Source organism: Ictidomys tridecemlineatus, chromosome 11 (genome assembly GCF_052094955.1).
Source record: "Ictidomys tridecemlineatus isolate mIctTri1 chromosome 11, mIctTri1.hap1, whole genome shotgun sequence".
NCBI lineage: Eukaryota > Metazoa > Chordata > Mammalia > Rodentia > Sciuridae > Ictidomys > Ictidomys tridecemlineatus.
In genome coordinates, this window is record NC_135487.1 from 129,173,286 (window position 1) to 129,187,401 (window position 14,116).

Consider the following 14,116-nt stretch of genomic DNA (forward strand, 5'->3'; position numbering starts at 1 on the left):
AATAACATTGCTTTGATTCCAAAACAAGAGAAAGATATTTCCAGAAAAGAAAACTATCAAAGAGGAGGCCAATGACTCTCCACATAGAAACAAAATTTTGTAGTGAACTTTTAGCAAGCAAGTCAAATCCAAGAACAGAATAAAGGCTCCTACAACCTGATAAAATGGGATTTACCTTGAGGAATGCAAGTTTGTTTTAATGTTCAAAAATGAATCAGGTTGGGGTTGTGGCTCAGTGGTAGAGCACTTGCCTAGCATGTGTGAGGCACTGGGTTCGATTCTCAGCACCACATTTAAACAAATAAATAAATAAAGGACCATCAATAACTAATAAAAATATTTTTTTAAAAAAATTAATCAATGTGATTCACCATATTAATAGCCAAAGGATAAACATGATTATCTTAATAGATGGAAGTCAATGTGTTTTACAGAATCCAACATCTATTTCTGTTAAAAATTCTCAACAAAATAGAAAGATAAGGAACATTCTCAAATGGCAGAAGAGAAATAAACATATCTGGATTGAAAGGAAAGAAGTAAAACTCTGTGCTTAGGTGGCAAGTAGAAAATTCTATGGCATTTACATGAGAGCTATAAAAAAACTAATAAGCAATATCCAAGGTTAATGGGCAAAACAATTGTATTCTATGTACCTGAATTATTAGAAATAAAGTTTAAAAATTTCATATATCACATGATCAAGCTAAATGAAATACTTAGGGAAACTATGCTAAATGTGTGCGAACATTCATCAAAAACTATACAATTTAAAAAGTAATACTTCATGTTCATGAATCAAAAGATTTAATATTGTAAAGATAATTATTCCCTATCCCCCATGAAAATTAATACACAGATTTAATTTGATCCCAGTTAAAATCCAAACAGGTATTTTTTAAAATAGAAATTGAAAAGTGTATTCTAAATATGTATATAGATGTTTGAAGAACCTAGAATAGCTAAAGTCATTTTGTAGAATAATAGAATTAGATGATTTACACTACCTGACTTTAAGATTTACTATAAACTTACAGCAAAGAAGAAGTCAGTGTCAGCATAGATAAATGGATCACTGTAACAGAGTTAAACTGAAGCAGATTTACCAGATATTTTTGGCAAAGATGCAAAAGCAGCTGAATAGAGAAAAGACAGTCTTTAACAAACAATGCCAGAATAATTGGTTGTCCATATGCTTCACTCCCTCAAAACAAACACACAACAAGCCTTTTGTCTATACTTTTGACCATGTAGAGAAATTAACTTACACAAAAAAAATATAGGAGAAATTCTTTGGGTTCCAGTTTTAGGCAAAGATTTCTTAGATATGACACAAAAAGTAAGATTCATTTTAAAAAAAAACAATTGATTAATTGGACTGTATCAAAATTAAGTGTTCCTGCTGTATGGAAAAAATGTTGAGAAAAATGGAAAGATAAGCCACAGTCTGGAGGTCATATGTATAAAACACTCACTCATAAAGGATCCTCAAAATTCAGTAATAAGGAACCAGACAACTCAGTGAGAAATGGAGGAAATATTTGATATTATCAAAGATGGAAGCAAATAATCAAAGACAAAGAGGCTCCAAGGCATGTGCCATTAAGGAAATGCAAAGTCAAAGCACAATTAAATACCAATATCTATCTGTTAGAATGTCTGCCACTAGAGTAACAGAGCGCCCACACTGGGGAGAATGTGCAACCACAGGGACTCTCTTTCTATGTTGGAAAATTGATGGAAGATTTCTTTTTCTTTCCTTCTCTCTCTCTCTCTCTCTTTTTTTTTTTCTATCAGGAATTGAACTCAGGGGCACTTAACAACTGAACCACTGAGCCACATCCCCAGCCTTTTGAGGCAGAGTCTCACTAGGTTGCCTAGGGCCTTGCTAAATTGCTGAGGCCGGCCTTGAACTTGTGATCCCACTGCCTTAGCTACTGAGGCTCCTGAGCTACTGGGATCACCGGCGTGTGCCACCGAGCCTGGCTTGGTTTCTTAAGAAGTAAAACATACACCGCCTACGTGAGAGATTTCACCCTTGCAGTCATTTACTCCTAAAACTTTGTTCAAGAGAAATTAAAGCATAGGCCCCAAACATTTGTCCGTGAATGTCCATAGAAGATTTATGGGTGATAACCAAACACTGGAAACGAATAATCAAATGTCTCTCAGCCAGTTAATATCTATAAACAAAATGTGGCGTCACCACCCCATGAGGGTATTGAGCAGTCAGCAATAAAAAGGGGTGAACAATTTGATGCGTGCCACCACTTGTCTGAATCTCCGCAGAATGTTGCTGAGTGAGGGAAGCCAGGTGCTGGCAGGGCCTGGGAGGAGCTGGGTGAGAGCACCCGCCAGGGTCAGCCTCGACGGGAGAGCTGCCCGGGGTGGCAGAGTGGGCCCTGGAATGAGGCCCCTGGTCCTGGGGGAAGGTTGGCCGGACACCCCAGGGTCCTGCAGCTCTGCTCCTGCGAACGGAGGGCTCTTTGGTAATTGAGCCCAGCAGAGGAGAGCCAGAGGACTTTGCTCTGCTGCCCTTCCATGGGGTGTGCCTCTGCCAAAGTGCCCCCCACCCCTGTGTGGCCTGGGTGTGGTGAGACACCACCCACTTCCCTGGGTAAGGCTTGGAGTGGGGCGCCGTGGGGATCCTGCGGGTCACAGCTCTGGGGGGCCCACACCCACTGTTGCCTGCTGTGCTCCAAGGACGGACACCCGCTGCCCGGCGGGCTGTGGAGAAGGACAGCGCCCTAACCACTGTAGCAGCCGCGGATTTCCTGGAGACCACCGAGGGGACACTTGACCATCTTTAGGGCTGGCCACTGCAAGACCAGAGCAACGCTGCCCTAAAGATTCCTCCCAGGAGCCTGTTCTCAGCTCCACCTGACCCGCAGCCTGCCAGCCACCTGGGAAGGTCTCAGCGTCCTGTCCCACTTCCCTTGGAAGATTACCCCCACAGGATGGGGGTTTGCCCTTCTCCGGGGTCGAACCCAGCCAGAGTCACTACTACCAGGAATTGAAACAGAGCGGCCCGTTTCTCTGCTCCATAAACCTGTTTACATTTTGAAATCCGGAACCCTAACTTTTACCAAAACTTTTGGAGAAATGACTGATCTCCCAGGGGCAAAAATACCAGTTCCAACATGATCTTTCTAGAGATACAGATCCTTCCAGTTTTAAGCATTTTGTCCACAAACTGAACAAAATGGGGAGTATCTGTGTGTGACTGGAGCTGTGTGTGTGTGTGTGTGTGTGTGTGTGTGTGTGTGTGTTACTGGGAATTGAACCCAGGGGCACTCTGCCGCTGAATTATATCCACAGATCCCTTTTAAAATATTCTGAGACAGGGTTTTGCTAAGTTTCTGAGGCTAGCCTTGAACTTCCCACCGTCTGCCTCAGCCTCCTGAGTACCTGGGATTGCAGGTGTGCACCACCATGCCTAGGGGCAACTGGTGCTCCGTTATTAGGGGACCCCTTGTTTGAAATTCCGAGAACTTGAAAATCACTTCTGTAGGTCCTAGAGGCCACCCAAACAGAAATGGCAGTTTTGAGTAATTCATCTATGTGATGTTTAGGAGGAGACATCTTTGAATAACTTTTCAACATAAAAAAAAAGTGCATATTGTATTATCCCAGTTACATACAATTCTTGAAAATACAAACTGATGTACAGGAACAAAAAAGTAGATCCATTGTTTTCTGGTGAGTGGTGGGCGGCCCAGGCATAAGGGAGGAAATTTGAGTAGGTGTTAGGAAAACTGGTGGGGTGACGTGTCAACTGTACATCATATCAAGCAGTAAAAATGGAAATATGAGGAATGAGGCTGATCTTTTTTTTTTTTCCTACCTGCGCACTTAGAGTAACTGGGGTAAGTTTGGGGATAAATTATTAGGGCACAGTGGCTTCTTTGGAGGGAAATAGGTTCCTAGTTATTAGAGTCTGTAAACAAGTCAGGATGGCGCCTGGCATTTTGCCAGGGGGAGTGGTTTGTGAGGTGGCGCCAGCGAGCCATTAAGTATGGAGATTCCTTATTGGTTGACTGCTGTATCTAGTTTATGTTAAGGTAAGCTGTGTGGAATGTGTATATACCCCTCCTGTCCTACAATAAACGGCTCCCACTCCTGCTGTATCAATCTACACAAGTTGTCCGTCACCCCGCCCCGCCCCGGTTATTTTGCTGCAGCCGGACTGCGGCACCTAGTGGCAGGGAACTATTTAAGAACCTCATATTCAATATTCACTACTTGTTTAACTCGAATCATTCCTCTTCTCATAAGACTCAGAGGTGTGTACTGTGATTTTCCTTCTTCCCAGGAGGAAACAGAGCCTCAGAGAGGTTGAATGACTTATTCTAGGGTTGCTACTCCCTGACCCAAAGCCAGGGCAGAAGTCGGAGGCTGTGTCACCTGCTGCCAGTCAACCTTGCTTTGCTGAGTCCCCGAGATGCCACCTCGTTGGTGAGCATCACCGTGGATTTATGTATCCTTGCTTATTCTGGAAACAAACGTGCTACCCAAAGACTCAAGGGCCTTGGGGTTCTTGGGTGACCAAGGACACCCTTTCCCTGGGACTCAGGGGGTTCTTAGAAGGCAGGACTTTCATTTGAAAACCAGAACCAGCCATTCACCCTAGCTCTGGCTCAGCCGCCGTCTTGCTCAGGACTCTGGTTTCCAGCTCCTTATTCCTTCAGGAGATGCCCCAAACACGTGCTGGGACTGGTGACGTGGCTTCCCAGGGACAAGGAGCACAGGAGGAGGCAGCCTGCTTTGCGTTGCTCTTTTATTTCTGTTATCTAGAGTTAAGATCACTAGGAAGATGATTCGGGCCTTTTCAAGCTACCATTTCCATCGTCAGCGATGGTCCTGGCGCCAGGGGGACCTACTTGCTGGCCTTCTTCTGTCCCCAGAAGCCCAGCTTGGAGCCGGTTTGCGGACTCTGGGTCTGCTGCTGCTGCTGCTGCTCCTGAGGTTCAGGATTCTTCTCCGGGGGTGGAGGTGGTGCGGGCGAAGTCTGCTCGTTAAGGTAAGCGTTCTCGGGCTTGGCTTCCACGCAGCAGCACTTGGACTGGATGCAGCACGGCGGGTTTTGGGGGCAGCACGGCTTCTGTGGGCAGCAGGGGGGTTTCTGGGGGCAGCACGGTTTCTGGGGGCAGCACGGTTTCTGGGGGCAGCATGGAGGCTTCTGTGGGCAACACTGGGGTTTTTGAGGGCAGCACGGGGGTTTGGATGGGCAGCATGGGGGGGACTTGGGTGGGCAGCACGGGCTGCATTTCGGTGGGTCACACATCTTCCTTAGATTCGGAGGTCCTGCAAGAAAGAATGACGTCTTCATTAGAAAGAAACTTGGGGTCCGCTTTTGCTTTCTTCTACCTTGACTCCCCCGTACACCCCGCTTCAGGATAATGGCTCACTCTCTGGGCAGAGCAGGGCCGGGTCCCTCAGAGTCCATGGCCCTCCCCATCACCCTGGGCCTCTCCCCCGGGCCAGTGTGTGTGCTCCTAACTGGGTGGTGGCTGTCTTCTAGATAAGGAATCAAAAGACCAGAATCTACAAGAAATCTGCCTGAAATCTCCTAGCTGGTGAGGAACAAGGGGCCCGCAGACTGAGGATGAGTCAGATTCAGGTGCTCCACAACAGTATAAAATCCTTCCCGTCTCAAGTGCGGCACGGGGACCTGAGTACAACAGGACCCTCAGAGCCACCAGCCGTGGCAACCACAGAGGTGACAAGGTTTCAACCACTTGCCAGCCTCTGGCGCCCACAGGATTTTTGCAAAAAGCCTCAGTCCAGACAAGTTTTTGAAACTCAACTCATCACGACTGTGGGCTTTCCACTAAGCACGCACGCTTGTGTATCTGTGTGTGTGTGTGTGTGCACACGCGTGTGCGAGTGTCTGTTCACAGGTACAAACAAGGAAGAACTAGAGGCTCCTGACAAAGGCTGTTTAACTCCCTCTTGGTGGAGCCTGGGTGAATCGCCCTTCCCAGGTGCTGGTTCCTGTTCCGTGGACCCTGTGCATCCTCCAGCCACCCGTCCTGCCTGCTGACTCCCTACCCCACATCCTCCTGCCACCTTCCTGCCTGCTAACACCTTTCCTGCTCTATTCTCATGCTTAGGAAGCCATCTTCTCTTGCCTTCTGTTCTCTTCTGTGTCATGCAGAGAGAGAGAGACCCCTGGGGACAGAAACCAATCCCTGTTCACATCAAAAGAGTCCTCCCGTGGGACAGACACTGAGCAGCCTTCCGGACAGTGTGGAGGATTCCTGAGCTAGGCGGTCACTGAAGGGTGCCTGTGAGAGGACCCACTTTGCTACCAGAACCCTGTGACTTTGTAGAGGAGCCGGGGCCTGGCCGTCCTGGACGGGTGGGTGTTAGGCACTTAGAGCCAACATTTTTCACCCGGGGATTCGTCTAATCCAGTTCATGCTGGACAAACTGGGTCCCACTGAGTCAGCTGGGGCTGAGGCTTCCACCCTGCAGAAGTCACTCCATCTGACAAGCTGCGGCCCAGCCCGGCCCGGCCCCTGCCACTCTGCTTTCTGAACAGTGGAGCCTCGCCTTGGGCTTTCTCTGTGGGAGGGGGTCCACTGGCCGGTGTCCAGGAGGCCAAACTGTGCTCCTTGATGCTATCTGCGGGGACAGGCTGGGGTGACTCCCTTAGGACCTGCAGTACCTGGATGTCCTAGAGTCCCCAGAGGAAAAGGAATTAGGAAAGGAGGCGTCACTTGCAAGACTTCTGCCCCTGGGTCTGAGCCCGTCACACAGTCAGACCCTTGGCTGTGTGGCCGCAGCCTGAACCCGGCCAGGGACGGTTCCCAGCCTAAAGGGGAAAGCGGCTTCTTTAACTTCAATTAAAGTTGGCTTTATTTCACTTAAGGATCCCATGTCTTCAGGATTCATTCTGTCCCTCGGGAAGAGGTTTTAAGAGGAAGACAGTGGAGCAGGACTGCAAGGGCCGGGGGTGGGGACAAGTGCCCATCCCTCCCTCTAATATGAGAGATCCCATCAAGGGCCGAGGCAGCAGATCTGCCCTGCAGTGACCTGACTTTCCTGGGGGGGGGAGGGGACAGGAAAGACGGGGTGGAACAATGGTGAGATACAGGGTAGTCACACACAGCATCAAACTAGGAACAGGGGAACAGGCGAGGGCCAGGCGTCCTGTGCTGTCTATGACCTTGACAGGGTCAAATCATGTTGACAGAAGGCGTGTGTGTGTGTGTGTGTGTGTGTGTGTGTGTGTGTGTGTGTGAGTTCACGTGAGCTACTTGCAGGCTCTTGCAACCACAGGGAGTGAGTTTGGGGGTGTGGCCTGAGCAGGGAACCCTGCATCTGCATCGGTCACCTTCTGTTTGAATCCATTCCTTGGGGGGCCAGACCTGAGACCGGCTCTGGGAGGGGAGAGGCCAGAGTGGCCCCTTCAGTGTCTGGCTTTCTGTGGCTTCTTTCTTCTGTGGGCTCCTGTCACCTCCTTCAGTTCTCCTTCTCTCCGCCTCCCCGTCTCTACCACGCTCCTGTCCTTCCTGCTATGTCTTTCTCTCCTCCGGATGTCTGGGCCTTATCTCTCTCTAGCCTGAAGGTCAACGTCCTGAGTGGGCAGTTCGGAGCCTGACTGTCACTTTTAGGGTCCATCCTTCTGGGTCTTGGCTGGGCTGTTTCTACACAGCACTTCTCAGACCACAAGGTGCAGTGCATCAGGGCCCCCAGAACTGCTGTCCAGGGAAGCTCCCTCTGGATCCCAGAACCAAGGCCCAAATATGGAGGTTGTGCCATGACCCAGAGGGAGAGTGGCTTAGGAATCCGCTTGTCCACGCAGTCAGGAGGGGCAGCATGGCCCTGGGCGAGGCCTGTCTTGGGAGGTCTGACTGCTTGTTTCAGGGAGAATCCATAGAAAGCCTGGCCGCCCACCCTCCAGCCTTGGTCTTTCATGCCTATTGGGCTGGCTCAGGGCTCACTGCTCCTAAACTCCTCTCTCCCGTTTCTGGGTCTTTGAATGCGCCCTTCCCCTCGTCTGCAGTTCCTGTCCCTACATCTTCACCTCGTATTAAATGTTAAAGAACCCACACTCTGTGGGGCTGTTGTTTTGTGATTGTTGACTTCTCCTCCAGACTCTCACAACAGGCACCCTCCCTCCACCTTGCATCTGCCTTCTCCCAGCTCACACCCCGCCTGGCCCAGGCAGGTCTCAGTAAGGAAGGGAGGAATGGGCCAAGGGACCAGCGCTGGGGAGCAGCCCAGTCGAGGCGCCTCGGGTACCTGGACTGGCCGCTGCTCTTCACTCTTCTCAATTCACAAGTCCCATACCCAGCTTCTCACAGAAATGATCTTCCCTGGATGGGTTCTGGCAGATAGAAGATGGATTCTCCTCAGCAGCCCAGTGAGTCCATGACTATCAGATGCCAAATGAAGCAAATAGCTCCCCTGCCGCCTAGTGCCAAGACCCTGAGATTCTAAGCCTCTGTGACACCACAATTCTCCAAGACTCTGGCCTGTGACCAGCTGGCTGACTCGCCTGCGCCCTCTGCTGGCTGAATGGCCCCACTCCTGGTTTCTTCCCTGAAAGAAAACTCTTCAACTAGCCCAGAAGCATCGGCACCTAAAACCCAAACTGTACACCCAATCTGCATTGAGGACCTGAGGTCTGCCGTGCTCTGTCTTACACAACAAGAGGGTACAAGACCCATAGATATGTTCACATTCTCAACAATCTAATTCAGTCTAGAAGCAGGTCGATAGAAAACCTGAGTGCTGTTTAATTAGAATTATGCTGGAATAACTGCAGGATGTCCTGGGAGCACCCGGGGTCAGAAGTGGAGACCTAATGCTTCCTGGAAAGGGGGGATGTTTAAGCTGAGACTTGGCGATCGGCGATAAGGAAGTGGGATGTGGGGGAGGGTGTGCAAGAGGATGTTTTTCACACCTAGAAATTAATAAAAACACTATTTGGAATGGAAAAGGTCTATTTGGGGGCAAAGCCCAATGTGGCTGAAGCAGAGTGGGGAGTAGGGAGAGGAAGTGGGTTAGCTTCAAAAGGAGGCAGAGGTGTATCGATGAAGACTTTTATACGGATAAGAAAGAGCTTGGATTACATCCTGAGAACATTGGGGACCACTGGGAGAGACTGGGACGCCTGTCCCATTTCTGATGACATTGCCAGTGTCTGGCTCACCTCTTGGAACCCGGGAGGTTGTGAAGGCAGTCAACCCGTCAGCGGTGCGGTGGGAAGAGAGCCTTTGGTCCTGTTGGCGCTCTCCCTTCTTCCTCCGCAAGGCCTCTGTAAGACAGGGACAGGAACTTCTCCTGAGAAGCAGGCCCTCCCTTGACATTTGCAGGACATGGAGCGAAAGAACAGAGGCCCCAGACCCTGTGGCCCACCTCTCTTCCTGCTCTGGCCCCATCCTGCACCACGAGAGACCTCAGACGTGCATAAGTGTGGACACCCAGGCTCTTACCATCCTAGTTCCGCACAAACACTGACCCCTCAAGCCACCCGCCATTGTCTCAGAGCCCTAGAGATGAGAACGGTGTTGACCGAATGAGGTCTCGGGACAATGGACGAGAGGCAGTCCCGGGACCCTGTGCGGGCTGGGGATGTAGCTCATGGCGGAGCACCTGCCCAGCCTGCACATAAAAGGCCCTGGGTTCAGTCTTGGGTGGGGGGATAAGGAAAAGGAGGAGACAATCGGGGTCATTTGGGCAGGGATTTCTGGGTCCTGGACATCTGGGTGAGGACTGTGTCTCAGAGCTTTACGATGGACTAAGCACTCATTGCCCACGGGAGGGTGATGATGGGGTAGAAGCAGAAAAGGACCCCAAAGCAGCTGAGACCTGAGGGTGGAACTGCCCGGGCCTGTGGGCGTCTCATCTTGGTTCTATAGTAGCACATTGTAGTATTTCCTTCTTGCCTTCTCTTCTGCACCTAACATTTTCCTGGTGTTTATTCAATCTTGTCACCACAGAGGCCACGTTTGTGTCCGTGACGTTGGCCAGCTTCTTACTCCCCAGATGTCTCCTTCACGTCTGATGGCTTATGTGATACTATCATGTGGGTATCTAACAGAAGGGTCCTATTTAACGTTCCCACAAAACACCTCCGATATCTTCCCACATCCTCACAGACTCATCCACACAACATGGTATTTAGTGCATTGCTCCCTGCCAATCTGTAGGTCAAAAATAGTATCCCCGGGGGCTGAGGCTGGGGCTCAGGGGTAGAGAGCTTGCCTAGCTTGTGTGAGGCACTGGGTGTGATTCTCAGCACCACATATAATAAATAAAATGAGGGTCCATTGACAACTAAACAATAAAAAAAAACAAGAATAGTATCTCAAAGTTGTTTGAGTTTCTATTACTAAGCAATCTTTATTATTATTATTATTATTATTATTATTTTGTGATACTTGGTATTGAACCCAAGAGCACTCTACCACTGAGCTACATCCCCAGATCCCCCACCCCACTTTAAAAAAAAATTATTTTGAGACAGGGTCTAGCTAAGTTGCTGAAGCTGGCCTTTAACTTGTGATCCTCCTACCTCAGCCTCCCAAGCAGCTGTGATTACAAGCATCTGCTACCCTGTCTGGCTCAATTATGTTTTATTGTATTTAGAGAGGCACAGTATTTCATTTTCTGGTAACTGATTATACAATTTACCTAATATTAAATTGGACGACTGATCATTTTACTATTGATTTGTAGTTCTCATACTTTACTAGAAAATTAACCCATTTTTGTGCTATGATATGCAAAATTTCTTCCAGTGTGTTCTTGACTTTGATAGATTTCAGTCAGATAGAAAATGTTAGTTTTTATATAAACACATCTTAAGATATTTTCTTTTATAGTTTTTAGTTGTTGTGTTGTAATTATAATATTGGTCCCCCTTTTGAAATTATAGAAGTATATTTCTAGAGTTTCTTTAAATTTTTTTATTTACATATGACAGCGGAATGCATTACAGTTCTTATTACATAGAGAGAGCACGATTTTTCATATCTCTGGCTGTATACAAAGAATATTCACACCAATTCGTGTCTTCATACATGTACTTTGGATAATAATGATCATCGCATTCCACCATCATTTCTAACCCCATGCCCCCTCCCTTCCCCTCCCACCCCTCTGCCCTATCTAAAGTTCGTCTGTTCCTCCCATGCTCCCTCTCCCGGTCCCACTATGAATCAGCCTCCTTATATCAAAGAAAACATTCAGCATTTGTTTTTTGGGGGGATTGGCTAACTTCACTTAGTGTCATCTCCTCCAACTCCATCCATTTACCTGCAAATGCCATGATTTTACTCTCTTTTATTGCTGAGTAATATTCCATTGTGTATATATGCCACATTTTTTTTTTATCCATTCATCTACTGAAGGGCATCTAGGTTGGTTCCACAGTTTAGCTATTGTGAATTGTGCTGTAATAAACATTGATGAGGCTGTGTCCCTATAGTATGCTGTTTTTAAGTCCTTTGGGTATAGACTGAGGAGAGGGATAGCTGGGTCAAATGGTGGTTCCATTCCCAGTTTTCCAAGGAATCTCCATTCTGCTTTCCATACTGGCTGCACCAATTTGCAGTCCCACCAGCAATGTGTGAGTGTGCCTTTTCCCCACATCCTCGCCAACACTTGTTGCTGTTTGTATGCATAATAGCTGCCATTCTGACTGGAGTGAGATGAAATCTTAGAGTGGTTTTGATTTGCATTTCTCTAATTGCTAGTGATGATGAGCATTTTTTCATATATTTGTTGGCTGATTGTACATCATTTTCTGAGAAGTGTCTCTTCAGGTCCTTGACCCATTTATTAATTGGGTTATTTGGTGTTTTTTGTTGTTTGTTTGTTTGTTTTTGGTGTTTAACTTTTTGAGTTCTTTATATACCCTAGAGATTAGTGCTCTATCTGATGTGTGAGGGGCAAAGATTTGCTCCCAAGATGTAGGCTCTCTATTCACCTCACAGATTGTTTCTTTTGCTGAGAAGAAACTTTTTAGTTTGAGTCTGTCTCATTTATTGATTCTTGATTTTAATTCTTGTGCCATAGGAGTCTTAGTAAGGAAGTTGGGGCCTAATCCCACATGATGGAGATTAGGGCCTACTAATCTCCCTCCTACAATGCAGGGTCTCTTAATCCATTTTGAGTTGAGTTTTGTGCATGGTGAGAGATAGGGGTTTAATTTCATTTTGTTGCATATGGATTTCCAGTTTTCCCAGCACCATTTGTTGAAGAGGCTATCTTTTCTCCAGTACATGTTTTTGGCACCTTTGTCTAATATAAGATAATTGTAGTTTTGTGGGTTAGTCTCTGTGTCCTCTATTCTGTACCATTGGTCTACCAGCCTGTTTTGGTGCCAATATCATGCTGTTTTTGTTACTATTGCTCTGTAGTATGGTTTAAGATCTGGTATAGTGATGCCACCTGCTTCACTCTTCCTGCTAAGGACTTTTTTTAGCTATTCTGTGTCTCTTATTTTTCCAGATGAATTTCATGACTGCCTTTTCTATTTCTATGAGGAGTGTCTTTGGAAACTTAATCAGAATTGCATTAAATCTGTATAGTGCTTTTGGAAATATGGTCATTTTGATAATATTAATTCTGCCTATCCAAGAGCAAGGTAGATCTTTCCATCTTCTAAGGTCTTCTTTGATTTCTTTTTTTAGGGTTCTGTAATTTTCATTATATAGCTCTTTCACCTCTTTCATTAAGTTGATTCCCAAGTATTTTATTTTGAGGCTATTGAAAATGAGATAGTTCTCCTCATTTCCCTTTCTGAGGATTTGTCACTGATATACAGAAATGCCTTTGATTTGGGGGTGTTGATTTTAAATCCTGCTACTTTGCTGAAATCATTTACTAGTTCTAAGAGTTTTCTGGTGGAACTTTTAGGGTCTTCAGGTATAGAATCATCATCAGCAAATAGTGACAATTTGAGTTCTTCTTTTCCTATGTGTATTCCTTTAATTTATGTCATCTGTCTAATTGCTCTGGCCAGTGTTTCGAGAACTATGTTAAATAGAAGGGGAGAAAGAGGGCATCCCTGTCTTGTTCCAGTTTTTAGAGGGAATGCCTTCAATTTTTCTCCATTTAGATTGATGTTGGCCTGGGGCTTAGCATAGCTAGCCTTTATGACATTGAGATCTGTTCCTGTTGTCCCTAGTTTTTCTAGTGTTTTGAACATAAAGGGTGCCCACACTGCCCTTTCTAAGTGGAATAGCCTCATCCACCCCCAATCTTGTGATGTTCTCACCACTGCCCTCTTGTGGTCAGGTACACATCCAACATCTGGTCCTTCATAAACCACATTACTAATTGGCCTCCAGGGTCTGTGGAGGATTTAGCTCTGGTAATCGCTACTCTGTTTTTATTTAAGCCAATTTTGGTCCCCAAAGAAGACTCTACACAACACTGGGAGGTGACCAATATGACTCCCAGAGGAAATATTTCTAATTAATTATATCCCATCTCTAAACACGTTTATTTTTCACTTCTATTACATTCTATGTAAAATTGGCATAGTGATATGGGTAGAGAGTTTACTAATAACTAAAATTACACATATTACTTGGAGTTTGAATAGCATTTTCCTGGAACTTCATTTCTCAGAATCATTCAAATATTCAAAATTAATATTTTAAATTTAATAATGGAAGAAAACATTTAATTTTGTTCAGAAAATAAAAATAGTGCTCCCTTGCATTAAAGTGAGAAAAAAAAAAACAAAGTTCTCACAAATTTATATTCTTAGTGGCACATCAAAGGGGGATAAAATTGTACAGTAAAATGTGTAATATTCAACAGCAGTGAATAGTAGCTCAAGTACACACTGATATTGCAAAATAAGACAGATAACACTTTATACTTGATAAGTATACTGTGAGGCTTGTGCACAATCACATAAAGACATTTGTTGACAAACAGCAACAAGTTTATCCATCTTATCGTTACCTGATGCTAAAGGACCTGGAAGGTTAGAATGTGCTCATATATGGCCTATGAAACACAGATGATGACAGATTTGAGTTGTCTTTTGTAAAGTATGAAACAAATTAAGTAACTCCTGTGATGGTGTGTTCCCAATAGTCAGTGTTTCGATATCTTTTGTCACTCTAATGGCATATAAACTGTC